This window comes from Mixophyes fleayi, chromosome 11 (assembly GCF_038048845.1).
Source record: "Mixophyes fleayi isolate aMixFle1 chromosome 11, aMixFle1.hap1, whole genome shotgun sequence".
In the NCBI taxonomy this organism is placed as follows: Eukaryota; Metazoa; Chordata; class Amphibia; order Anura; family Limnodynastidae; genus Mixophyes; species Mixophyes fleayi.
In genome coordinates, this window is record NC_134412.1 from 20,410,581 (window position 1) to 20,433,035 (window position 22,455).

The 22,455-nt window shown below is 40.5% G+C and overlaps 1 protein-coding gene across 1 annotated transcript in view; it reads right to left on the bottom strand.

Annotated features, from left to right (window-relative positions):
• Window positions 1-22,111, bottom strand: part of SHANK1 (SH3 and multiple ankyrin repeat domains 1) — a 394,846-nt gene extending 372,735 nt beyond the window's left edge. The window contains exon 1 of the mRNA XM_075190961.1: window positions 21,363-22,111. The gene's annotated coding sequence lies outside the window, so the exon portion shown is untranslated. The remainder of the gene's footprint in view (window positions 1-21,362) is intronic.
• Between the last annotated feature and the right edge of the window lie 344 nt (window positions 22,112-22,455).

The following is a 22,455-nucleotide window of genomic DNA, read 5'->3' on the forward strand; positions in this document are numbered from 1 at the left end:
TCCTAACGGAGACCGGTATCTAGAAAGGCAGTGCTGATTTTCTGTAGTGATCTGGGAAAGATGCTGCAAGGATCTGGGGTGTAGAGTCCAGAAGTCTGAGGGCATGTCTATGGTGGATTGAGGTTGTATGACATAAAGTGTCCCTGTTTCAAAATGAGGAATGTTGAGCTATGCATACTACCGATATCTGTAAAATGATTACCACCGCCAGTCAGCCCTAATTACCCCCTGAATATTGAAAATTTGAGTATGGGAGTTTTATCCCTGACCACACCCGTGCCAGGGGTGTCACTACTGCAGTTGGGAAGGTATGAATAGAGAAGAGGACCGGGTGTCCGATGCCACAAAGATGGCTTCCATTCGCTCCGGCTGTCTGATAGCTCCTAGGCCAACAGTGGCTCAGTGTCAGGTCCTGTTCCTCATGCTGTACTTGGTGCACAGAACGTTCACAGTGAGCGCTGAGTGTCAAAGCCCTGATAGGAAGAAAGTGGCGAGTTCATATTATAAAATATTGCAGTTATGCCATGACCAGAAGAGGGCTGGAAAATGAGGAACATTTTAAAAGAAAAAAAAAAATGAAGGTGGCCCAGTGACCCAGCCCAAGGTAGCCCACTATGGGACCAACCCCGGGGGCAGATGCCCCCCTTTATTTTGAAGGTATGGTGGTGGAGGAAAAAGAGCAGTCATATCGACATCCGCCAGACAAACCAGGTGCCCCAGCATTAACCATGGGACACCCGCAGATGGGGGACAACCAACACACCCCGGGCGCACATATCTACCTTAATGGGGCATTGGCCCCGGGCACTACAGAACCTGCAATCCTTCTGGGCTAACAGAATGCAACCACCAACCAACCCGCACGGGTGGTACTTGGACCGAGACTATAGCCAACTACATCGAAGAGGCGGGTTAAGGGTGCCCGCTACCGTAATGTGCGCCCTTACCACTGGCACTGCGTTTTCCAGCAACTTCAGCATCCTTGACAACCACCATCCGTACCAGAACAAACTCCATCCTTATGGAAAAAGCCTGCATCCCCCAGCAGGCCCTAAGGTCATCCAACCAGGGAGGGCAGGTGGGCAACGTCCAGAAGCCAAGAGACTGCTTAACTCTCCGCCCATCTAATTTATCAGCTATGCTTGGTCCTCCCCCATATGACATCAGATGGGCGTACTCCCTTCTGTTAAACCATTAACCGTAGAGTACTAGGTACAGTTTAATGATCCAGCCTTAGCTTTTAAATTCATTCGAGCTTAAATTCAGCCCTGATTTCTCAATGAGAGAAGAGGAAGCAGACAAAGGGACCCCAAGTTTCAGACTGCATCGGTGCCTGGACTCAAAAGCTCTGCTATTGGGCTTCAACTTTCTGCCCTGGAACATTTTTGTTCTGCAGAATAGTAAAAAAAGCATTAAAAAAAAAAAAAAAAAGCCTGTACAACTAAATATATTATATAGTGGTTGAGAGTACCGATTCTAGATAAGTTTTAAAAAAAGGAGGAGTAGCGGAGAGGAATAAGCCACTAGCCACAAGGATTCTGCACACCTTAAAACTGGAAACAACGTAAAAAGGTAGAACTACCCTGTGTGCTATTCTATATATCAATATAATAAATAAATAGGAGTCACATGTGTAATTAACATTCAAAATTATTTGGATTTATTAATCAGCACCTAGAGTGACTAGCGTTCGGATTTTATCTTCGAGATACTGACAGCTGTCATATGCTGGTCACTGTTCACTGCTTTGAAACTTGGCAATTATTTATTCTTATTCTTGAAATCTCTCGTTATTTGATTTATGGTTGCTGTCTACTAAATCGAAATGATTTTGAATGCCATTTATACATTTGACTCATCTTTAAATATATTGACAACACAGAAAGGATAGTGCTGTCTTCTTACATTGCTATTGAAAAATGGATGCGAGTTTCAATATTAGTTGTGTTCATGTCAAGTTGTACATATCTCTGAAATGTGCGGTATATGTGTTTATACTCCCTGACAGAAGCAGTCCATGGAAGTCGTTCTCTAATGTTCTCTATTCCGCAGGTCAAGCAGTACTTGACTGGTTTAATGGTGATACACAGAGATGCAGAGTGCATAATTAGCTATGAATGAATATTCATTCACAATGGCATAGAACTATGCTGCTCAATATTTTTTTCAACTTTGACTTCAAGGGGTATATTTACTAAATTGCGGGTTTGAAAAAGTGGAGATGTTGCCTATAGCAACCAATCAGATTCTAGCTGTTGTTTTGTAGGATGTACTAAATAAATGAAAGCTAGAATCGGATTGGTTGCTGTAGGCAACATCTCCAATTTTTTAAACCCGATAGTAAATATACCCGCAGGTGTCAGCGTACCATTGTTCTGGGATCCATAAAGAGGTGCTTCCCAATAGAAAGTATTGCATATCAGACACCCAACACCCCAAAACAAATGCTGGGACTACCACTTGGCATCCTGACCCCACACTATGTGCATCTCTGGCATAGAGCACAGTTTAATATACCAAATTATGATAACACCATTCATTTAGCTATAGCCACACCCACTTACTTAATTAATTTTAGCCCCACCCACTATTACAATGGCCACACCTACTTTGACCCCTCAATGAAATAATCATTGATAAACTACCTTTCCAATTTTTGGCACATATGACTTTCTAATGTGTAACTAGAATGTAATTCAGTTTAAAGTTGAAACCAGTAAACAGTAAAGGAACGTTAACTTGTAAGAAGTTTAAAACCAAATCGGTCTTAAGTTCCCATTATGCTATGTAGCAGCCAAGCAGATATTTGATTTTGTCAAAGCAACGTGTAATTTGCACCATGTATATACAAGCTATCTCAGTATTCTTTGGACAGGTCTGTTTTCTGCAACAAAAAAAATAAAAATCCACCTTCCGTACCTCCCAACATTTCGGAATAAAAAAACCCAAAAAACGTCACTCAATTGGCCATTCTTCAGATACTGATAGGCTACACACCTAATCTACCCATCAAATTCGCTTTGTTGTGGCCACACCCACAATGAGATAGATCAGCCCCTTCTGTTTAGTGAAATGGTGACTTTCCTGCAAAAAATAAAAAAGGACTGTTGGGGGTTGAATGCTATAACTTTATTCAACATTTAGGCTTCAGAAAGAAATATTGTTTTTTTTCATAGAATGACCAAACTTAATGTGTCCAGGAAATACTGATTCTTACATATGAGTCTCTGGGTGTTATGTATTCAGTGGTGGGGTGGACCAGAGGGGGGGGATTAATGTGGGACAAAAGAATATTGGGGGAGCAGTGATTATGAGGCTGAGAGGCAAATGATTGTCACAGGGAGGATGGGGGGGCAATAAGTGACAAGAGGTGGTTGGAGGGGCATAATGTGTGACAAGGAGAGGGTTTGGCCATCATAAAATATGAAGATTTGGAGGTAATGGCACATTAAGTTGCTCTCTGTATTGTATATTGGTTACTAGAGCACTCAGTATTGTTTAGAGATCACTAAAATTGTATCTGTATTGTATAAACGTCAAAATATTTTTTTCTGTATTGTATTGCAGTCCATAGAATGCTCTTTATTGCATAGCCTTCCCTAGAATGCTCTATAAATTGCATAGCGGTGAGTAGAACACTAATATTGCATAGTTGTCACTATAATATTGTCTGTATTGTATAGCGGCCACTAGAATGCTCTCTGTACTGCACAATGGCCATTAGTATAGTCTCTGTATTGAATGCTAGAAAGATGGACTGTTATATCTGCTTCTAGGTCTTTAATACAACAATTTTCCATATATTTCATTGGCTTTAAAACCGCACCCACATTAAATAAATCACGTCTGCACAACAGCTAGTAAAAGAGCTTGGTCACTTGCTTGTCAAAAGGCTAAAATGACTACTTGTTTTGCAAAAGATGGCAGCCCTCCCATGTATGTACTGATAATACAATATGTTAAATATTTAAATTGCCTTTTCAAGCCTTTCCTTCCCTTCCCCAGTCCCATGTAAAACTGCAATGATACTTTTTACATCATATAATTAGTTATCTGACCAAAGGGACTTTGTAATTACTTTATTAATTGGTTGTATCGAGTTTGCCTATTCAATATTCTCACCCTGTAGTATGTGTGCCCACAGAGCTGCCTCAAAGTGATTCGTGGGGTCATTCAGCCTGTTTACTACCTACTTGTACACTACCTGACACTCAGGATAAATTCACTGCTGATTTAATGAACCACTTGCAAATCTCATCTCTCATTTCTCTATGTCCAGTCTGGTCATCTCTAGCACCATGTTGTCATCTGGACTAATAAGTACCTCCACCTGCAGTACACTGATTGCACTCTCTACACTGCCCCATTTTCCCCCTATCCTACCTCTGTTCCATTGTTCCCCTTCTTATGCATCCTTCCTGCCCAATATCCTTTCCTAATTCAACCCACCCTCCTGTCAGTTGGACTCTTAGCCTCCACCTCCTCTGCTACTCACCTAGGCCACTAATCGTAATGTCCCTTTAGCTCCTATTGTCTCCCTCTTTCCCCTCCCTCTAGAATGTAAGCTCTCAGGGGCAGGGTCCTCTACAGTAGGTCTCCCATCTGTCCAGTCTCTGTCTTCCTAGTCATGTCTTGTGCTGAATTTTTTGTGTATGCTATGCAATTTGTTCTGCTAATTGCATCCATGACTTTATTATCCAGCACTGTACCCATGTGCATGTTGTCGATACTTTACTTTTAGGCACTGAAGTCCGTGAGATCCCAGACAGGGTGGGAGAGGCGGGGCACGGTCAATCGTGTTATTTTGGCCCCACCAACCCCCTCCCCGTGTAAAAAAATTATGCTTTGATGCAGGGGCAGGATCAAAATGACGCGATTCACCGCGAGTCACATTATTTTGGCTAGGTATTTGCCGATGCGGGAGACTTGCATGCTCTACGCCGGAGTCCGGGAGACCGAGCCGGATTACGGGAGTCTCCTGGACATTCCGGAAGAGTTGGCAAGTACGATGTTGTCATGTTCACTGTTTACATGTATGTTCTATCTGTACTACAAATAAATAATAATGGTAAATTTAGCATATTAGTAAATAAGAAACATACACAAAAGTTAAATGGGGTAATTTTTAAAGATTAGCAAGGCACCATATGTTTTGGTTTTGTTTGCAAGGCCGTCATTGTGCTTAAGTGTACCAGGGCATGGCAAACCTTACAAACAGGCAATCAGTCCTCAAACACATAACAATAACTGAAATAAACACAAATACTATATAAACTTACCTGCCTTTCTTAAACCTCCCTACAGACTGCAAATGGCAGGCCTGCTGCAGCATCCACTGTTCTGCTGGTGGGCAGGATCCCATCATATCTCTGCTTTTCAGGAAGGTGCAATTGTTACACCTTCCTGAAGAGCACAGAGTTTACTGCTCACTGATCAAATACCACATGACCTTTGCATGGGCTTCTGGGAGTTGTAGTTTTGTTTCTGATATAACCGAAGCTTGTGAGGTCAAACACACAATCCAATCTCAATTTACATCACAATCACATCCGAGGTTGGTGAGCAATATCAAGTCAACTGAAGGGTCGATTTAGATATATAAAACGCAGACTAACTTCAATCCGAATAGCTCATCTCTTCCTTTTTTTGTAAATGTTTAAAGATAATATGCTCCCTGGTATAAAATTGTATTTATTAGGCATACTTGAGGATAGATGTAACAAACCTTCTAAAATAGGAAAAGTGGAGGTGTTGCCCATAGCAACCAATCAGATTCTAGCTATCATTTATATAGAACAATCCAGAGAATGATAGCTAGGATCTGATTGGTTGCTATGGGCAACACCTGCATTTATATATTTTAAAGAGTTTAATACTTGGAATAAATTTACACAGTACGGGGGAAGGTTAGTTAGGATTAAACTGGGATGCTGATATTAATGGTATCAATAACTGATATTAAACATTTACATTTATAAGGGGGGTATAAAAAGGCTGAGAAACACCTGGGGGTAAATGTATCAAGCTGAGAGTTTTTCAGCAGGTTTGAAAAGCCAATCAGATTCTGTCATTTTGTAGAATGTACTAAATAAATGAGCTAGAATCTGATTGGTTGCTATAGGCAACATCTCCACTTTTCAAACCCTTCGTAAAACTCAGCTTGATACATTTACCCCCAGGTGTTGTAAGCGGAACATTAAAGACTTGAGTCATTAAGCAGAGCAAGGCAAAAAAAGGGAGTAAATTTTCTCTGGGACAAACCATGTTACAATGCAAGGGGTGCAAATTAGTTTATTATTTTGCACATAAGTTAAATACTGACTGTTTTTTCATCTAGCACATGAATACTTGATAGCTTTATTTTTACACTGAAGTTGGTCTAGTACATGCCCCACCCCAACTATACATCTATCCCAACATTTTAAATGTACCTTCCAGGTGCAAAGTTACTTTTTTTTTTTTGCATTACTTTCCCTAATAACTCAAGCCCAGTGCGTGACATGCCTGACTGTATCTAGACTTGTTCGTTAGCAAGGATGATATACAGGGACTGTCATTTTTGACACCCTATTAACTCAGAAATGGTTAATTCATGGTTACCGATGCAATTTTATTTCGATACGGAATACATAATGTAAAATCAAGGGAACCTTAAAAATGATTACCGTCAGCTTTTCAGATACTAATGGCTGGGAGATTAGGAAAAATACAAAAGGATTCAATTGATTCATAATAGTTATGTAAGGTCACTTGGCAGCCATCCGTATAACATTGTATCATTGATATGTGTTTGGTTACCGAATTGTTTTTGAAAAGTGTTTTCAAACTGAAAAGCAGCGGTACCGACATACTGTGCGCATAATCCCAGGAGAATGAAGCATAATGCACAGTAGCTAAGGATCTCTGACATGGCTGCATACCCCTGGCTCTGCAATCATTTGGAGTATTTACCAAGCAAGAATCCCTGGGGCTGAGGTTTAAGATCTGGGCTAGTAATCAAATGGAACAGAGAGACCTCTTTTCCCATTGCCTAAAGCTGAGCTTTCTCTACAATTACGGTTCTGTTAGATTTGCATGACTTGAAACTATTAATTTCCGCCACTGAAACTATAGAGGGCATGCAATTCTATCTTTTAAAAGGAGGGAGCGTTAGTCCTGCAGCTCTTTGATGAGAGTTTATCTGCTTCAATAAGTGGGCTAGAGATTATGCACATTTGTTAAAGAGCAAGTAAGCCCTCTATTGCATTTGAAATAAATTAAAACGTTTATATATTTTTGTTGGATAGGACTAAAAAGCTGCTCAGTTTCTTCGCCTTGCATCAGTCTGAGATCAAGAAAAAAGTGATGAGAGCAGTACAGGAGGTAGACTGAGTCTGAGTCAATGGCTTGCAGTCTCCTAGGTAACATGTCTAGTGATGTCACAATTTGTTTGAAGTGCGTACTCTGTTTACCGAGTCTGTTCCTGAGTTGCATGGACATTAATGAACTTTCTGAGCCTGATCTATGCCCTATTTATGGAGGGGGTTTGACACCGACACTGCTTTAGCATAAGATGCATCTCCCAGGGATTGTGATGACCTGCTCTGCCGTGGATCTGTGTGTGTTGGCTCAGATGTTAAGATTCGCGTGGTGATGAATACGCGTCTAGGTCCGCTCTGCTCTAACAGATAAGACACTACAAGATACGTCCAATACCTATGTGGAATATAAAGTCACAAACGAATGCAAAGAAAAAACCTCAATTAATGTCACCTGTTAATATCTTCATTATCGACAAAACAATCAAACATAAAAAGGTTTTTTAACTTTTTTTTACCATAAAATACATTTTGTAGGATGTTATTAATGTGTACTGTACATAAAATGCATCTTTACAGTTGCTCCTGATTGCAAACACATGTTCTAGCATGTATACGCAGCCGTCATCGCTAATAAAAGACCTGTAGCTGGTGCAAGAGATACGACTGAAAATCTCATACCATAGAGAAGCCCAAAGCTTGAATCTGATGCGGCTTAGTGCGCCTACTGTACATTGCCTATGTGAATACGCCCAGTCCCCTCCCCGTTCCACCCCTGAAATCATAGGCTGTAGTAAAGGTCCATTGCGCTCGAAGATTAATTGGATGTTGCTGTGTTCTCTGGTGTATGGTTCTGGTCATGCGCAGAGTAATTGTGCGCACAGCGTATCGCCATTTACACTCTTAAATGAATCGGGCCCCCCCTCTTTTTAAATAGAAATAGCTAAAATGAAGAAAGAAAACAAAAAAGCAAAAATATATTATATAATCTAAATACTAGTAATTACAAAACCCTAACATTAGCACAACTCCTACATTTGAAGCTATGTAAAGGTTTTGTCCTAGCCTTAATTGAAATCTAACCTTAAAAGTAGATCAAGACATCAAGTTACCCCGAAGTCCTAAAAGATATTTCTTCTCAAATTCTAAAAATGTAATGAACCCTCACACTGAATAATTTCTACTATTAAAAGTCACATGTTTCACCTTGTGTTTTGCAAAGCCCATGAATGCAATATTTGCCTTGGCCTTACTAATGTCTTAAATTGTATTTGTAATGTAACACATTGTAAACATTTTACACATATATGTACACCCTCTCCATGTCATAAGTGATTTAGGCATTCTTTAAGTTGGCGGTGAGTGTGGACAGATGTTCCTATGACACTGATCACATGTGATCACTCAGAGCCAATGCTCTGAAAGCTGGCAGTTTGATGATGTCATAGAATGTTTCTTCTATGTATGAGTGGTTTCTCCTTCTGGCTATGTCTGACCTTGACCCTTGCGACCTTAACACATTTATTAACCAACAGGAACTGCCTCCCACTCCCCTCTCAGGTAAGGGCTGTGACCGATCCCTTTCAGACACAACATTCCATTTCCAGTGCTATGGAATAAATGTTAAGGTTTTCAAAGTCTCTGTTTTAAGCTACATGCCTTTAGTTTGATAGGCCTTTTCATCCAACCATGTTTCCTTTCCCTTAGTCGCATTTATATCTTCATGTGTATAGCCATCTGGATGATTACATAAGTAGGAAGGTTTAGACATATCAGTCAAGTGCTAGGCTTTTTCACTCATGTTCAGCTTCAAATAATAGCTTTATTGTGTGCTGGGTAAGATTAAAATGACCCTATTCTTATTAAACAACCCTATATTGTAGGCTCAGCCAACAGGAAATGATTGATGTTGTTAATCATCTTATACACTATTGTACACATGCCTCATGGTAAATACCCACCACAGAGACCAGCCTGGCAAGGTTTGGAATTGACCGTTCCGTGCTGTAGAGATCTGCGTGCAACCAATCAGAAGCTCTCCATGGTCCTGAACACTATACTTTCAAGCCTATCTAGTCTACTAAAATGAACGCCCTCTCTGTAGCACAAGGTCTATATAAATCCTCTTTCAACATTACAGACATCACATTCTACAGAATTCTACAAGCACAAAAACCTGTGTAATTAAACATTTTGGTGTGGTCGCTCGGTAACGGTAGTGTCCCAGGATGCAGGAATCCTAACATTCTGGCAAAAGATCTGGTATTTCCATTATAGTTTAAATTTAAGTTTATGTTAAAAAAAAACAAAAAAAAAAAAAACAAACATCACTAATAAGGTCTTGTTACAGAGTTATATGTGATAAATGAAATGGTCTGTAAATATGGTCACAATATAGCTTTTTATAACCTTCTAATAGGTGATCATTTCTATGATAAGGAATTGCCATGATCTGTAAGGCAAAAAAATGAGTACGTTTTCTCCGAGACAAACCATGTGACAATTCAAGGGGTGCAAATTAGTTTATTATTTTGCACATAAGGAAAATACTGGCTGTTTTTTCATGTAGCACACAAATACCCGATAGCTTTATTTTTAAACTGACAATTAAAGTTAATCTAGGACATGCCCTACCCCAACTATAAATCTGTCCCCACATTTTAAATTTACCTCCCCCTCCAACACAACATGGTTTTGCCCAGGTGCAAAGTTACTCCTCTTTATGATTTGCTCTCCTTACTGACTTTACTGGCCGTAAGTATTCATCTCTAAAATTACCTATCCTCCGCTGCTTTGCCAATTTATACCCCCGACAAACACTGTGCTTCTCCTCTTACATTATAAGTTTAGTAGTTTCAACGAAAACTTGTGGATGAATAAATAGACTAGGGTGGTCTGAACCCTTAATCAGACTAATACTCATAGCGCTTCCTTGCCTTCCACATCAACCCAATAAACGCTAGTTAAAAACAAACTTGTCCTTAATTTAAAATCAGTCTTCTTTCCCCTCCCACCCCCCCCCCCCAATGTTTATGTTGACGTTTTAGAAATTCAGCTCCACTTGACTTTTTAAATAGGTCACAGCAATCTTTGTCACTCATTTTCGTTTCATTGAAATCAGAGCTGTATAGTAGAACAGAGGTGTGAAGGAGCGTTACTGAGGGTGAAGGTGGAGGGGGCTATCCTGCTTGTGTGTCAGCATCCCTGTCTCTCCTACTCACTTATCCTCAAGCACCAACCCAAGGATGACTCATTGTCTTCACCCATAACCTCGGGAGAACCCTGAGATTAAAAAACTTTACTACGTTTTTCTTTCATGTTTTCTTTTTACTTTGGATAACAGCTGTTCTCTTAAACTGAAATTAATTTTAAAATATAGGTCTCCATGTCAAAATTTTGCACCAAAAACCTTGCACCCAATCGGCCTATTGGATAATCAGGCCTTGTGAATAAGTGTATGTGTGTTGCATAGAGCGCGAGCTACAGCGCGCGATCTACAGAGCTACAGCGCGCGCTATACAGAGCTACAGCGCGCGCTATACAGAGCTACAGCGCGCGCTATACAGAGCTACAGCGCGCGCTATACAGAGCTACAGCGCGCGCTATACAGAGCTACAGCGCGCGCTATACAGAGCTACAGCGCGCGCTATACAGAGCTACAGCGCGCGCTATACAGAGCTACAGCGCGCGCTATACAGAGCTACAGCGCGCGCTATACAGAGCTACAGCGCGCGCTATACAGAGCTACAGCGCGCGCTATACAGAGCTACAGCGCGCGCTATACAGAGCTACAGCGCAATATATAGAGACAGCGCTATATATATATATATTTATATATTAAGATATAAATGGTAAAGGGCGGCGCCTTCAGGTGTATACAATGTATATAAACATATAAGCACAGATGTACACAGAGTAGTCCAGAGGAGTTAGAAATCACACCTCTTCCACCTTTTTGTAACGTTATCAGTCCGCTATCTATATCTATATCTATATATACATATATATACACACACACACACATATATATATATATATATATATATATATATACACATATATATATATACACACACACCTTTTACCAAAAAGCCTCCTAATTACTCTGCCTGAGGTGCACCTGAGAGCAGGTTTTCTGTACAAATTGCTGTCTATATAAACAATGTCAATAGAGGTCATACCATTCTGTTCCTGGTAGATTTATGCATGTAGAGAATAGTGGATTTGACAACATGATAAAAGTTGCTAGACTCACCCCTATAAAAGTCAGACTCACCCCTGCTGAGGCAAGGTCAGCGCAAACGCTGTCTTGCATAGAGGAAGAGGAGCATCTCCACCCATGCATACATAATTCCAAAATCTATAGCTGCTGTCAAATCATTGTTCTTTATATAACCGCAGCTTTGTACAGTATTTGACTATTTTTTTTGTATTCTCAGGACCTCCAAAAGTAGAGTGTAACTTAGCACAAGGCTTATTAGCACTCATTAAATATACATGCCTAAAATAGGATGGTGTGAACTGGGACTCTAATCCTAAAAGTATTAGGGTTAATGCCTGATGGAATCTGTTTTGTGAAAATTCTAACACTCTGCTCCTTCTAGTCTGGATGTTGTTTTATCTCTCTCCACCTAGATATGCTCTCTTCCCTAATAATCCAGTCTCTTACACATCAAAGGGTTTCAAATGTGCTGAAATCGGCTGAACAAGGAGATAGAAGCAAACACTCGCAGTCAGGAACCCAAAGGGGCTTTAAACTTCACCAGATAGGAGGGGGCATGGAAATTTTTGCAAAGGAGTTAAAAGTGAAGAAAACGGATCAAACTCCCCCCCCACACACACACCCCCCACCACCACATTTACAGCTGGGAACCCATCCATTGACTCACAAATCCATAGAGGAGGGATTGTTGGTTGGGGGTATCAGATTTAGATGTAACAGAGTTGCATCAAATCTTAACCACTATTTTGTGTGTGTGTGTGTGTGGGGGGGGGGGGTTAATTCTACATTATTTCACAAAACAGTAGCTAAGGATTAATACTTAAGTATTGTTACAGATAGGATAATTCAGAGATGATGGTAGTTCCTTAGTAACCATTTATATGTCTTTTAGTATAACATTTAATAGCTAGTCTATAGCCTGTTTGAGCCTTTAAATACTTTTAATTTAAAGTTGGAGTACCTGTAGTTGGACTAAACAAAACAATTTACTCTAAATATTTTTGTCATACATGCATAAAACAGTCATGACCTGCCTGAAATACTGCAAGTATTATTTCATCTAGGCCAGGCCTGTCCAACCTGCGGCCCTCCAGATGTTGTGAAACTACAAGCCCCAGCATGCTTTGCCAGTGGACAACCTGTTGATAGCTGAAAGGGCATGCTGGGACTTGTAGTTTCACAACATCTGGAGGGCCGCAGGTTGGACAAGCCTGATCTAGGCAAAGTGATAGATTTAACCGTCTATATAATCTGACATTCTACCTTTCAGAGCAATTTCTTGTCAGTGGCTATTTAGTAACGGTGAGATCTGATTGGTATGTCTGGAGGAAGGAGTATAGATTAAGGGGGAGATGGAACTCCGTGCAAGGCGTCTTCGGAACGTCCGCGGAGACCCCTTGCGCGCCCATGTTCTGGCTGGAATCTTCGCTCATTTTTTCCTCGCACCCCATAGAGGCGGCAGATTCCTACAGTAATTGCCAGCAATGTGCACGGCGCTATGTGCGCTCACCACGTCGCTGGCAATTGATTCTCCCCTTAATCTTCATGGGCAGCATGGTGGCGTAGTGGTTAGCACTTCTGCCTTACAGTACTGGGGTCATGAGTTAAATTCCCGACTATGGCCTTATGTGTGTGGAGCTTGTATGTTCTCCCTGTGTTTGCGTGGGTTTCCTCCGGGTGCTCCGGTTTCCTCCCACACTCAAAAAACATACTAGTAGGTTAATTGGCTGCTAACAAATTGACCCTAGTCTGTGACTGATGTGAGTGAGTTCTCTGTACAGCGCTGTGGAATTAGTGGCGCTATATAAATAAATGGTGATGATGATGATCTTCAAAGCTTCACATGTGACAAATTTATAATGCAATTTGGACAATTTTGAACTAGAATTGCCACAATGAACACTCATCTTTCATAGCCAAGACTGTTCAGTCGGTGACGACCTGGGCATTGTAAGTAAATTTACCCTAGATTGCTAATTAGATATCCCACATGCTAATGTCGCCATACCCAACACACCTTTCTAAGTGATATTTATGCGGATAATGGATGATGGTAATGACCAAACATTGTAAAATAAATACATTTAACAAACCCATTTCTGCCCTGCCCCACAAACTGTCCTGCCCTAGGCTTGTGCCTCTATGCGCCATCCACAATTACACTATCTTTGTGTAGAAATACACAGTGGTTTTATTGAGATCTCAGTGTATTTTTTAAAATACAGGACTTGTTATTAGAGCCATTAGCTATATACATGTCCAAATACCCAGCGAATGCATTGTAATGTAACCGTCAATGACGGAACTGCTATTGGAGCAGCGGGTGCTGTTCACCGGGGCCTATGGAGATAATGGGGCCCAGCTCCCTCCTTCCAGCTCCACAGCTCGCTAGTACCGCCTCTGGTAAGCGGTGTATTTGTTTAAACAAATATTCTTTCATATTTGTCATTAGCACCACTGCCTATCTAGGTGTACAAGCACAGAGTCAATTTTGTGATATTATGATGCATTTTTTTTTTTTTAAATACTACCAATGACAAATGGGAGGATTTTCTTTCTACACATGAAAGGGAGTCAGAGTTCGCAGATTGCCTACAAACGCTTACACAAACTTAGTCATTCATAGAGGAGGAATAGAAAATAGGCGTCAGTGCGTTCACATCAACCTCGTGTCAACAGTAATGAACGTAACAATGAAATTCAGCAGATTGTCACCAAAACTCCCTCCCAGGGTAAAGATCTAAAAGATAGAAGATCTATTAACAATCAAAAGCAATCTCATGCGATGGGAATGATTGAGAAGTTGTTCGCTGGAATCTTGATGGAATAACTTGACCAGAGGACAGAATTAGCAAAATGTTCTATTAAATTGCTTTACTGCCAATGCCAGAGTATAATCTGAATGTTGGTTCAGTGCCACCAGGGAAATTGTAATAGAAAAGCAGGGGGGAGGGGGGAATTGATTTGGAGCAAAGAAATTTTTTGAACTAAGAAAATAGATTCCATTAGGTATATAAGAGTGCAAATGCTAATTTTTTGTCATATGTGTTTAATTTTCCAGGAGAACCCTCTTGAGATATGTTGACTTCAAAACTTAGAAGACGCAGCTAAGGCGCAGTGCGGAATCCTCTTTGGTAGTGTCATGATGGCGGCTTGCACTGGTCAGTGGGAGAGTAGTGGTGGTAGTAGGGTCTCCCTTGTTAAGTGAAGACTAGGGTAGCGCAGTGATTAGCAGTGCTGGGCCATGGGAACAGTTTAAACCATGGCACTATCTCTCTGGATTTTGAATGTTCTCGCCATGTTTACGTGGATCTCCTCTGTCTAATATGGGGGCACTCTATAAATAAGAAAGGAAGAAAATAATATTTCAATTTTTGGTGTGCCGTTAGGGAAATGAGAAGCTGTAAAGTGCACATTTTAGCAAAGATTATTATTATTATTATTCAGTTATTTGTTGGGCGCCACAAGGTTTCCGCAGCGCCGTACACAGTACAAACCGTAGTACAAAACAGGGTGACAAAGTACAGAACAATAAACACAAAGTACCAAAGCTTCAGGAACTCCAGGAAGTCATATGGAGTAAAGACAGAGCGGAAGAATCGGTATGGAGAACGGAGGGGAGAGGGGCCCTGCTCATAAGAGCTTACATCCTAAGGGAGGGTGAAACAAAAACAGGCACAAAAAGGAGACAGTGAAGCAGGGGGGAGAGAAGAGATGGGCCAGGGGAGAGAGGGAGAATGAGAAGAGTGGATGAGGCATTAGGTGGATGGTTGGTAGGCTTTGAGGAACAGGTGGGTTTTAAGTGCCCGTTTGAAGGAGCACAGGTTGGGAGAGAGACGGATGGAGCGAGGGAGGTCATTCCAGTGCAGGGAGGCAGCACAGTTCACAGTTCTTTCCACTTCCCAAAAACATATGAATTCCAAAAATTGGGTCAGACAAATCGCAATCCACTGATTTGAGAATCACCGAATAGTCGGTATAAACCATGCTTCAGAAAAGTCGGAATTACACATTTTTATTTTGAATTCAGGCAAACCGTATTTCTGGGGATTTCATACATTACTGACAAGTAGCAAGTGTGGCTATTTGAAATATTTGGGGTGTAAGGACAGTGTTAGGAACCCCTGGTTAGATGGGGAAGCTACAAGGCACAATGGGCCTAATTCATTAAGGATCTTAACTTGAGAAACTTCTTATTTAAGACTCCTGGACAAAACCATGTTACAATGCAAGGGGTGCAAATTAGTATTCTGTTTTGCACATAAGTTAAATACTGACTGTTTTTTCATGTAGCACACAAATACTTGATAGCTTATTTGTACACTGAAATTTAAAAGTTGATATTTGTGTGCTACATGAAAAAACATATCGGCCGTTCAGCCCGATATCACATTAGCGTGTGCGCTCCAACGATGAACGATTATCGCTACAAAGCTCATCGTATCATTTCATTTGATAATTAAACCAAAATAAAAATCTCGCTCAACAATGGAATGTATGTATTTGAAGATCATGTCTGAAGAATTTAATTTTCTCTTACTGTGCAATGATTTACCCCACAAACAAGACCCCCTGGCTATAATTCGAGCTGTTTCTGTTTTCTGTACATTCCACAGCTCAGCTGGATACAATAATGTTTCAATATTCACACTAAGCGGTATATTTACTAAACTGCAGGTTTAAAAAAGTGGAGATGTTGCCTTTAGCAACCAATCAGATTCTAGCTGTCATTTTGTAGAATGCACTATATAAATGACAGCTAGAATCTGATTGGTTGCTATAGGCAACATCTCCACTTTTTCAGACCCGCAGTTTAGTAAATTTACCCCTTAAGCTATCACTACCTTGTAAAGAAGGAAAAAAGAATCTATTCAGGAAGAAACTACCGAAACACCAGTAGGGTACCATATGGAACTGAAATGAGTTTTACACCTTAGGTCGTGGCTGTTGACCTTACTACCTGTCCACAGTCACAATGTCGCCGTTTTAACCAAGTAGAAACACTGAACCTGTCGACAATTCTGACTGTCGATATTTTGGCTTCAACAGGCTGAATGTCGACAGGCTCAGTGTCGACAGATTGCATAATACCGTGTTTTAGGGGATGTAGTCAAAGAGCAGCATATGTCAAAGAACATCACAGGACAACCTATCATACTGTAAGCTATTTATAACTGCATAAGGTGTTGGGAAGTTTTAAACATACTCTCCCGGAATGTCCTGGAGAATTCTGAAATTCAGGTAGGTCTCCCGGACTCCCTGAAGAGCAGGTAAGTATCCCGCATACTGCTATTCGATGAACAAAATGATGCGATTTGTGGTGAATTGCATCATTTTAGCCAGGGTGGTTCAAAAATAACGCGATTGACCGCGCCACCTGTCCAGGATCTCCCGGAATTCAATATTAAAAGCGGACAGCCAAGCATAAGTGGCTGATTTGGGGTAATGTAAATCTAGGCATGCCTAGGAGTGACTAGTCCGCCAGCAGCTGAACGCCCTGCACTATAGTTATTTAGCCCCTTGCTTGTAGCGTTTCACTAACACGATGCATTAGGAAGTGGAGACATAAAGGTTACATATTAGCTTGGTATTTTCTGTACACGACCGAGGAACAATAAACAGACTAATAGCCGCTAATGTTAATCAAATCAAAATGATCTCATTTTTTTTAAACCACAACATTCGCTAATTAAAGCAAACGTTGGATGAAGCTGAAATCAGGGACTGCAATCATATCAAGAATGCAAGTGGAACAGGATTACAAAGCTCTTAGCATGTCCGTGACACGGTATCTTGTGTCTCTTTATTGGATAATCCAACATCGTTGTTAAGAATCATAGTGTACAACTGGCTAAGAGTTGGCCTTTTATGTGTACATAGTGTGAGATGTGCCCTGCGCCACTCACACATTAGTGTGATAAATGTGTTCATATCCAGGAGTTAATTCTTCCTAATTACAATATACACATCCAACCACAGGCTCTCCCTGCTTTGTCTCACATACTGTTTACAGAGAGCAGCTACTGCTAAATAATATCCCCAGTCTCAGTCTCTGTTTTATTGTGCAGGGATCCTACATTTAATCGCGTCCTACATATCGTTGTTATTTCTGTGAGATACAAGAGCAAAACGTAATGTTGTCATATTGAGCCATCAATGAGTTTGTTTCCAATAGGAATAATGAAGATTCTGCTATGTTTTACAGAAACGTCCAATACTTAATTGTCTCGGACTCGATCTTAAACATTCCGTTAATCCTTTCAGCGTTAGAGCCGCCTAGGACCGTCGTCTAGTGACATCTCCTAGGTTTCTCAGATTGTCAAATCAAAATCTAAAATAAAAATCTCACATGCATAAAATAGGTATAACAGTATTAAATATATACAGATCACAAAGCCTAGAGCAGTGATGGGCATCAGGCAATACTAGGGGCCACATGGCCCTCTGAGCTTTCACCTGCGGCCCCCTAGCTCCGTCTTACTTTACTGGCAGATTATTTGTTATGGCTTGTAACACTTGTTTCAAATACTTGACATGTTATTACAGACAGGTGTTTCTATCATTAGTTATTACTAAGATTAAGGGCAATATGTGACCCTTTTGAAGGTAAGAGGACCGCTTGGGTGGCCCTCTCATCATCATCTATTTATATAGCGCCAACATATTCCGTAGCGCTTCACAATTGGGGACAAACATAGTAAACTAATAAACAAACTGGGTAAAACAAAGAGGTGAGAAGACCCTGCTCGCAAGCTTACACTCTATGGGACAGTGGGAGTTTGACACGTGAGATTAAGTCTACATTTTGCATTTGGGCCCAGCCAGACTGCAAAGGTAAAAGTGACTCATAAGCTAAATGATCCTGTCACACAACAATGTTGGTCAAGGGGTAGTTGTATAACAGGTGGTAATAAGGTAATGTAGTGAGGTTAAGAGAGTGGTTAAGGAATATAAGCTTGTCTGAAGAGGTGGGTTTTCAGAGAACACTTGAAAGCTTGTAGAACAGAGGAAAGTCTTCTTGTGCGAGGGAGAGAACTCCATAGAGTGGGTGCAGCCCGAAAAAAGTCCTGTACCCGGGAATGGGAGGATGTACTGAGGGTGGAGGAGAGACACAGATCTTGTGCAGAACGGAGTTGCCGAGTTGGGAGATATTTTGAGACAAGAGAGGAGATGTATGTTGGTGCAGCTTTGTTGATGGCCTTGTAGGTTAGTAAATGTATTTCTATAAAAAGGGCCGCACAGGAGGCTGGGTCAAGCACCTATACTGCCCTAAATCTGCCGTAAGGTGGACCTAGCCATCACCTATACACTAAGATGGCTACATGGGTGGCCGAACCAATTTTCAACCAATCAGCCTCTTGCTTGTCTGATAGGCTGCATTCTCACTAATATTGTTCAGCACACACCAACATGGCTGCCTCCACAGTATGCAGGTGACAGGTCCAATTTAAATCATGATAATTTTTTTGTCTAGCTCACAAAAGTTTATTAGAAAGATAAAGATTTTCCAAAATCTGCACAGGTACTGTACTTTAAACTTTACAGCAAATTAATGAATTACTATTTACTAGTTAATAATTACTTATTTTACCTACTATTTAGAAATAGTTTTTGATGCCAATTCCATTGGTGGTTTGAATAAGCTGTAATGTAGGTGACAAATACTTTGCAGGTCAATTTTGATGTCTTGCCACCAAGAGACACAAAGAAAAAGACAATGGGGTATATTTACTAAACTGCGGGTTTGAAAAAGTGGAGATGTTGCCTATAGCAACCAATCAGATTCTAGCTGTCATTTTGTAGAATGTACTAAATAAATGATAACTAGAATCTGATTGGTTGCTATAGGCAACCTCTCCACTTTTTCAAACCCGCAGTTTAGTAAATATACCCCAATATCTGCATTGCTTTCTTTGACATCTGGCTAATGGAAGTAACAGCATTAAAGAGCAGATCCTGGGAAAAGTGACAATAGGTCTGTATCTTAAACATGTATAAAGGCCACTAGTATCTGTCACATCGGTGCTTAAATCGACACAATTTTAGGCAAGACAAAATAACCTCGCTCATCGACTACTATGCCGTACAAAAACTTTTCTGATCAATATAATCACATTTAATTAATTTTTTTAAAAAAACTACGTGTTGTGATTCCAGTCCCTGATGTGCGTGTCTGTATATGAAGTAGAATCAGATTGTCAGCTTCACTTCACCAGGGACTGATGTTTCTGAATTAAATATGTTGGTGCCATATAATAATTCATAATAGTTCCAATAATAATAATAGTTCCAATAATAATAATAGTTCCAATAATAATAATAGTTCCAATAATAATAATAGTTCCAATAATAATAATAGTTCCAATAATAATAATAGCTCCAATAATAATAGCTCCAATAATAATAGCTCCAATAATAATAATAATAATAATAATAATAATAAATAATAATAGCCATGCAATACATTATAATTCTTTATGTTCCACACAATTAAGCATTTTAGTACTCCAAAAATTACTTTAGTCACTGTAACTGTTATGTATCCAAAATGCCAACTGAATATACCCAATATTTGTTTTGTAACAAATATTTATTTGGAAAATACTTGTGGTTAGAAATTAATGCTGTTGCACCATTGGGTATGTTCCTGGTCTGGAAATGTAAGTTGCACATAGATTGCAAGCTCTTCAGGGGATGGAGCTCTATCATGTTGTGAAGTGAAACCTCAGCATTATTGATTTGAACACGTTAATTTAATGAACAGCCGGTGCCCACATTTTGTGGTCATTTAAACAGCCCTCTGGTGGCCCGTAAGATTTTCTGACTGACAGCTCAAATCCATATAAAAAAATGTTTTATTGTTGTGTTAATCCATCTTTTGAATACCCTGTACATTAGGAGTGAGAGTACGTTTTGTAGAAGTAACACCAATCTATGGCATCACACCCATGATATCACTAAAACATTCCATAGGACACATATATCAGTATTACAGCATGCCACACAGATTGGCAGACAGTTTAATCAAACCACAAAATGACAAAAGCAATGGCTCTGATCTGAGGGTTTACTTGTATAAATATATTGAGCCACGAAAGACACAAAAGGAATCAAATTCAACACACACAAGTCTATAAAACCATTGCTCTCCCTGTCTGACAGCTCATCCAAACACCAAAGCCATTACCCTCAATAACTAAATGTCACCTCAAACAGCCTCTGTGCCTATCTCTCCACTCTCCTTTACCTTGTGCACTTTTTTTTTGGGAGGAGGGGGGGAAATGATGGAAGCAAATCGGGAATAAGCTTCAAATTACCTTTCGCAGTATGATAATAAGTCTGGGACTGCCATGGGGAAAACTCAGCTCCACTCCTGCCACATTTCCAGTAGCGATCACTTCGCACAGTGATACTGACCTCAATTTCATTCTGGATTTATCTCGGAGACGACCCTCAGGAATACTAACGTGAGGCACAAGGCACTGCTTATCTGCACACATAGACAAGTGTGACACACAAGTCAGACAGTGTCTTTGCCACATTGCTTAGTTAGTGACACTCTCAGACGCTGTGCATCCAGCTAGGGATTTTACTGTTTCCCAGGAGTCTATCACCATAGTTTGAGGCATATAGATGGTTACAACTGCAGTATACATGTATATTAATACAGAGTACAAATAAGCAATTTGGCTATTCTGCTTGCATTGCTCCTATTTCATTAAACCAAGGCTTTAAGAGGAGGTTTAGGGTGGTAAGGCTTTGCAGCACTGAAACTAGATTGGGGGGGGGGGGGGGGGATTGCAAGGCTGACTTCATACTGGGGTATAATAAGAGTGTCCTACCTGCTGATTTTGCTGGCAGAGCACACACAGAAGGTGATGACCCAGTGATGTAGGGCAGTCACCATAGTCCTTTGCTTGACATTTCCATCTGCTGTCTCTCTTGGAATACCTGGATCTCACTTCTCTCAAGGCAACCTTTTCCCAAAGCCGGCTCCAAGCACTCAGTCCCTCCTCACTGTGAATCACTGCAACCCCCACTCTGGCTGCTCCCAGCAGGATATGGCAGTGTGAAACACCGTATTCCTCCCACACACAAGATCTGACTGTCTCCTGGTTTTCTATCCCCAGCATCAGTCCTCTCCTCTAGCATTGACTAGTCCTGCAGCATCATGCCATTCATAGAAGATAGATTGTGCAGCTTTTGCAATAGCAGACCAATGAGCTGGCTAATGCACAAGAGTTGTTTTCTCTGCCCAAATTCCTCTGTCTGATTTTTCAGCATCCCAAGAGCTCTCTTCCCTCCTCCAATACAGACATGCTGGCTCCCCCAGCTTAGAGCTCCATAGTCCTGCTTCCTCCCTGTGGCTGGTTGGTATCCTTCTCGATGCCTCGTCTCTGGAGGCTGCTCTACAATTCTGCTTTCAGCTGCTTCCCTTGGATGCTCTTTCTCCTCTCTCCGTGCATTGTTCTCTCTTCTTCCTTAGTCCAGGAGTAAGCAGAGCTCTCTCTAGTGTTCATCTGCTTCAGCGATGGAATTTTATCACTTGCTGTTGAGGAATGCACTGTATTGTCATATAAGGTATTGCAAAGTGCCATCATAAATAATTATATAAGCAGATATTTTAAACATGTTATAATTTCCATATATTTTCCAATTTGTTATATGTGCATAAATGGAACGGCTATCAGAAATGCAGATATTGTTGATATTATCCAGTCAAATTAGATAGTCATCAGTGCTTAATGTCTAAAATGTTATATCTAAATAATTGCATAGTATTCATGTACACTGATGTACATTATTAAGCATACCTTATTTACAGCAAATATATTGTCTATGTCCTACTCAGGAAGAGTCTTCAAATCAAACTGATCTACAAAGAGGAGCAAGTGTAAGTGTTATTTGACCCCCCAGGCCCAGCAGGACCAATGA